The sequence below is a fragment of the Ornithorhynchus anatinus genome, chromosome 1 (assembly GCF_004115215.2).
Source record: "Ornithorhynchus anatinus isolate Pmale09 chromosome 1, mOrnAna1.pri.v4, whole genome shotgun sequence".
Taxonomy (NCBI): Eukaryota; Metazoa; Chordata; class Mammalia; order Monotremata; family Ornithorhynchidae; genus Ornithorhynchus; species Ornithorhynchus anatinus.
In genome coordinates this window covers 160,027,107-160,033,899 of record NC_041728.1, presented here as the reverse complement: position 1 = coordinate 160,033,899, position 6,793 = coordinate 160,027,107, and the positions used below count along the sequence as shown (strand labels likewise).

The window sequence follows — 6,793 nt, the reverse complement described above, 5'->3', positions numbered from 1 at the left end:
GATCGTTTCTGCAGGAAGATGAGCCGGGCAGCGGAGTGAAGAATAGACCGGAGCGGGGCGAGAGAGGAGGAAGGGAGGTCAGAGAGAAGGCTGACACAGTAGTCTAGCCGGGATATAACGAGAGCCCGTAATAGTATGGTAGCTGTTTGGGTGGAGAGGAAAGGGCGGATCTTGGCGATATTGTAGAGGTGAAACCGGCAGGTCTTGGTAACGGATAGGATGCGTGGGGTGAACGAGAGGGACGAGTCAAGGATGACACCGAGATTGCGGGCCTGAGAGACGGGAAGGATGGTCGTGCCATCCACGGTGATAGAAAAGTCTGGGAGAGGACCGGGTTTGGGAGGGAAGATGAGGAGCTCAGTCTTGCTCATGTTGAGTTTTAGGTGGCGGGCCGATATCCAGGTGGAGACATCCCGGAGGCAGGAGGAGATGCGAGCCTGAAGGGAGGGGGAGAGGACGGGGTGGAGATGTAGATCTGCATGTCATCTGCATAGAGATGGTAGTCAAAGCCGTGAGAGCGAATGAGTTCACCGAGGGAGTGAGTGTAAATGGAGAACAGAAGAGGGCCAAGAACTGACCCTTGAGGAACTCCAACAGTTAAAGGATGGGAGGGGGAGGAGGCTCCAGTGAAGGAGAAATGTGTTTGAAAGCATATGGAAGAAGCCATATATGTATTTTATTCATTTATATAAATGTCTGTCTCCAGCTATAGACTGTAAGCTTGTTATGAGAAAGGGACATATCTACCAACTCTGTGATATTGTACTCTCCCAAGAACTTAGGAGAGCACTCAATAAATATGACTGATTTTATCCACTTAAAGATAGCATATTGGCCAATATATTGACTTATTGTAATGTTGTAGTTCTTTGAGGACAGGGATTTCATCCTTATATAGGTCTGCAAGCATCTCATTCAGTGTTCTGCCCACACAGATGGCATGCAAAGATTGTTAATAATAATGATCATGATGATAGCACAGAAGGGGTTGTAAATCTGTAAAGATTCCAGTTATTATGAAAAAATGGAAAAAAAAATATTTAAACATTTGCTCCCCTCTCAGGGTCACACCTGGAGAGTTTCCAGTACTTTACTATGGGAGGAAGAGTCAAGCGGAGGCATATCCATTCCACTCCTAGATTGGGCAGTGGCTAGCAAGTGGAAGGCAATCTGCTACAGGTCAAAACTCCCCTGAGCTGGGCAGCAGGGTATAGGAGAGAGTCAAGAGTGGAGACTCAAACTTACTGCGTGGAGGGAGGCAATGGTAAACCACTTCCAAATTTTACCAAGAAAACTCTGTGAATATACTACCAGAACAATTGCAGGTGGAGGTGGGACATGCTGGGCGAGATGAGTCCATGGCATCACTATGGGTGGGAGACAACGTGAGAGCATAAGACAAAACATTTGCTGCCCAGTACCTTGGCTTCTCTGAGCCCATTAAGCAGCCTTTTCATATTAACTGATATTGTACTGGAAGCTCCTTGAGGGCTGGAAACCACAACTATCAACTCATCATTCTTTCCCAGTATTTTACACAAAGTGCTCAACAAATACCCTTGATATATTTTGAGAACTTACTCTGTTCAGAGCATTCCATTCAGCTTTGGAGAGAGTACTATAGGGTTGCTAGATTTGATCTTTGCTCTCCATAATCTTTCAATATAGTGGGGAGACAGGCATGTACGTAAGACGTACAGGGACTGGGGGAAGCAACAGAGTTTAATGACATGTAAGGGCTACTGAGTACACAGGTTCTTTGGGGATGTGTAAGAATTTGAACAGTAGTATTTGAGATATAAATAGGTATGATTTCAGTAAGGTTCTGAAGATGGGAGATGAGTGTTTTGCCACATGAGTGAGAGTGGGTTTCCAGACAGAAGGGAAAGCATGAGTAAAAATGAGAAAAAAGTCACACTAAGTAGGTTGGCTTCAAAGATTCTAAGCCAGTGGGCCATGAAGAAGAGTGAAATAGGCAGATGGTAGAAAATTGAGTTCTTTTTATCCAATTGTCAGGAGTTCCTAACTGACTGAAGAGGATTGGGGAGGACATGCAAATCTATTTTCAGTTTCTTACATAGTTCTATTTTCTAGATTTCATTAGAACTGATGTTTCTTCAATGGCAGTGAAAATGGCGTCTTATTATGTTCTATGGAGAAATGCAATAACTTTTTTATATTATGTTAATCAATGTGTTTTATCATCATATCCCCTTAAACCAAAAGGAGATGTTTTAAGGAACATCATCTAGGATAGTACATATTTACTATCACAATTTAATCAGAAGGAACCCCAGTTCCTTCTTAAGTATGAATATAAACATGTGGTGGGTTTAAAAAAAATACTAAAATAAACTTAAGGAAAAGAACAAGACATTCAAGTAATTAAAAAGGCTTTGGTGTTATTTTTAAAATGAAAATTTGCATGTTACTAATCTGTAATAACCATGTTGAAGTAGAATTGTAATAAATTAGATTGTGCTAGAAATGATATTTTGCCCAAATAACATTGGCCTGAATATAAAAGGTGATATAGAGGGAAATTAACCATTTTCATGCAACTTTCAACATTTTTCACACAAAAACATATGTAAATGATTGTCTGAGAAGTAAATTATCTGTCCAGGATTGGGAATCTGGAAAAGTTTACCCCCCTCCCACTTCCCCAAGCACTCAAAAAAATAATTATTTGGGGCTTTCCTCATGGACCCTGTTTCTTCAGGAATATTGTGCCTTTTACAGTGGAAGTTCCAAAAGGACCACCCCCAAGAATTAAGACTAAATTTTGAAAAAGCACAAAATTCAGTCTTCCTTCATCCTCTACACTTGGTGAAACCCAGAGTGACACAAGCCATGTTCCCGCTGAGTAATGGTCAAAACAGTCAATGGTATTTGAGGACACAGCACTGTGTAATACAGTAGAGTTGGTAGACAAGATCCCTGACTTCAAAGAGCTCCAGCATACAAGGGGAGACAGACATTAAAATAGATTAGGAATGGGGAAATAGGAGAGTATAAACTCCTATGTACATAAGTGCTGCGGGACTAGGGTGTGTATCCGAGTGAAGTGCTTATATGAAGACACACAAACTTTGTATTTTTACTTTTCTAAGCATTCTTCAATAATGACACGATACAAATTTGCTTCACCATATGAAAAAATGAAGGCTGTATTAGTGGAAAAAAAAGGCTGTATTTTATCTGGAGTTCTTCACATCTTACTCCTTCCATTTTTTAGCTTTATCAGGTTTAGTTCACTAATGACTAATGACTAATGTTTACCAAACAGAAAATATTCCTTGTTTAATCAATTTGTGTTTCTACAATGAAGAATTCTGACAAATTCCAAGTATGAGCTTATATTTTCTTTAACATACCTTAAACTTGTTCATTTAATATATTTCAATTCACATCATGAAAGACTATTAATCAGTTTGTTATGAGGGAAATATGGTAATTAATCAGTCAACTGTCAAGACAAGAGTACAGGTTGCATTAGGTCTTGAAAATTGACAGTTTTGGTTTTTTTGTAAGAACTGATTCATAGCAAATTTCTATTAGTTTGATTTTACATTAAAATAACTATAAGATTCTCTAGTATATGTTCAAATCAATAGACTTTTACTGAATTTCTCCTGTGTGCAGAATGCAGCAGGATTAATTGATGTGATTTTGGCCCTCACAGAGTTTACAATTGAGCAGAAGAGGCAGAAACTAAAATAATTTCCTGATAAGAGGAAAAAGGAATAGGGTATATGACCCTGAATTAGTGCTTATGGGTCTAAGCTTACGGGAGTGCCATGAGAGTTTCATTCATTCATCCAATCATATATATTGAGCACTTACTATGTGCAGAGCACTAAGTGCTTGGAATGTACAATTCGGCAACAGAGACAATCCCTGCAATAACAGGCTCACAGCCTAAACCAGACTAAACAGTCTAAAAAGAGTTTGAGAGTACTAGTGGCCCAGAAGTGCTGAAGTAGCAGTTGTGGGAGTCAGATGGGGTAGAAAAGAGATGAATTTGGGAAACCATCCTGGAGAAAATGTGAATTCAGAATAGCTGAAAGTGAGGAGGCGCTTTCTCTGTGCAGAACACTGTACTAAGTGCTTGATAAATATGGGGAGGAAGTTCCAGACAATGGGTAAGCCTAAAGCAACCTTATTACAGTTCTTTAATTCATAAAGCTGCAAACAGTTTTCGCTTACCAATTTGCTTCAGACAGTGGTCTTGTACAAATACCATAAAGGAATTCAATCATTTCAAGACTTTCAGAGGAAAGACCTGTAAAGTCTTCTGCAAATTTGATGATAAAGTTTAATTAAACAATTGAGCTGGAACATAAGACTCCTAAGTTTATTTATTTTTAGGTGCTGATTTCAAAAAACATTTTGCCTATACTTTGGAGTGAATAATATTTAATTGATGTTTGCTTTTTAAAGATGATATTGATTTTTATGAGAAGGCATGTCATGAATTAATATCAAAGCATTTAACAAAATTATTCTGGAAAGTGCTCTTGGCTAATCATTTAACTCCATAATTGAAATATGATAATCTCCATATAAAATGTGAATAAAAATTTACTTCATCTTGGAAAGGGGAAATGTGTCATTATACTATTATATAGTATTCATATAGTATAGTATTATAGTATAGTATAGTATTATATAGTATTCATTATATATTATTGAAGGGAGCATGGCTTAGTGGAAAGAGCCCGGGTTTAGCAGTCAGAGGTCGTGGGTTCTAATCCAGGCTCCACTTGTCAGCTGTGTGACCATGGGCAAGTCACTTCACTTCTCCGTGCCTCAGTTCCCTCATCTGTCAAATGGGGATGAAGACTGTGAGCCTCATGTGGGACAACCTGACTACCCTGTATCTACCCCAGTGCTTCGAACAGTGCTTGGCACAGAGTAAGCACTTAACAAATTATACTAGTTAATATGAAGGAAAAGAAGAAATGTCAAATACCTTTTCCCAGAATTTGGGATGGATGAACATCAGTCGTTAGAAACTACCAAGTGATAAATGGTATCACAGGAGACACCAATTCTGTGATGCCACTAGCAAGATAATGGGAAAAAGAGAATGAATAAATAATAGGAAAAGGTTTGAATTAGTTATTTGGAACCAAATGGCCAGAGGTTCCTTCTAGATAAGAAGAAAAATGGGCAAATTTTGAAGATTAGTGAGGAATGGGTGATGCATGATTTAGAAAAAATGATCTGGGTAGCAGAATGAAATATGTACTAGATTGGGAGGAACAGAGGCAGGAGTGTGTCAATGAGGAGGAAGTTAAAGTCTGTAACAGTTGATGCAGGGAATAGACATAGGAGTTGATAAAGCTGGAAAAGTATTGTTCCTAGCTGAAGGAGAGGTCAGGCTTGTAGCAGATGAGGACATGTTAGATGGATAAGCTCAGCAGAATGTTTGATTTCCACAAGCATTGCTCCATGGCTCTAACACAAGAGCAGAAAAAGCAGAAAAAGATAGTGGTGATTCCCCCCAACCCCAGGGTCACACCTGGAGAGTTTCCAGTACTCTACTAATCTTGGGAATGGGAGGGAGAGTCAAGCAGAGGCCTACCCATTCCATTCCTAGCTTGGACCATGGCTAGTGAGTGGAAGGCAATCTGCTATAAGTAAAAATTAACCCACGGTGGGCAACAGCAGCATGGGAGAGAGTTGAGGGCAGAGACTCAAGTTTACTGTTTAGAAGACAGCAATGGTAAGCCACCTCCATGGTTTTACCAAAAGAACTCTATGGATACTCTATCAGAATGATTGCAGATGGAGAGCCTGCCTGGTGTTCTGGGAGAGATGTGTCTGTGGCATCACTATGGATCAGAAATGACTAGATGGCGTAAGACACACACAGTGGTGATCCAGGGCTGTGAACTGATGGTAAAAGGTTGATAGAGGGGAGAGAGGTAGTGAAGTTCACTGGAGAGTGTGGATTTGGGTATCAAGAGAAGATAAAGTATGTAGACCAAATGGGGCATGATGATTTGGGACGATTGAAGGGGGTAGGTGGGGAGGTTGGAGGTTTCTGAGGGGAAACAAACCAGTTTTATGGGAAAGTAAAATGAAGGAGAGGAGTCAGGTGAGGAGGTTGCGATCAGAGAGAGGGATGTCAGAGTTGATGAGATTAGAAATTATACGATGACACAAAATGAGGAGATTAAGCAGTATGTGTTCAAGTTAGGGGTTGGGTGGGGTGGAGCAAAAGTTTGGTAGAATGAAAAATGAGAGGAAGCAGGCAATGGGAAGGTTAACAGGAATATCCATGTGGAAATGGGATCAGTGCAGGGACAGAGGGGAAAAGCACCAAAATGGTTCCACCAACGACCAGTAGTTGGAATTGGTGGTAGACCCACTGTGTGACTTAGTGGATGGAACATGGTCCTGTGAGTCAGAAGCACCTGAGTTCTAAAACTGGCTCTGCTACATGTCTGTTGTGTGACCTTGGACAAGTCACTTCACTTTTCTGGGCCTCAGTTATCTCATCTGTAAAATGGGGTTTAAGAATGTGAGCCAATGTAGGACAGGGACTGTGTCCAACCTGATTAAATTGTATCTACCCTAGTGCTTGGATCATAGCAAGTGCTTAACAAGTACCACAATTATCACCATTATTAGACATAGTGGGTAACATGGACTTCAGAGAAGGGAGAGAGAACGATGGGGCAAAAGTGGAATTCCCGATCCATAGAAAATTAAGCCCTCTTGGGAGAGACAAGCAGGGGAGAGACCATGTCATCTGGGGACAGCCAGCTTTCAAAGATGACTA

At 40.4% G+C, this 6,793-nt stretch overlaps 1 non-coding gene across 1 annotated transcript; it reads left to right on the top strand.

Annotated features, from left to right (window-relative positions):
* The first annotated feature begins 5,511 nt into the window (after positions 1–5,511).
* On the top strand, positions 5,512–5,647 carry LOC114816083. Its single transcript, XR_003763861.1, has one exon. It is a non-coding gene; the product is annotated as a small nucleolar RNA SNORA7 (small nucleolar RNA).
* Positions 5,648–6,793: the final 1,146 nt, after the last annotated feature.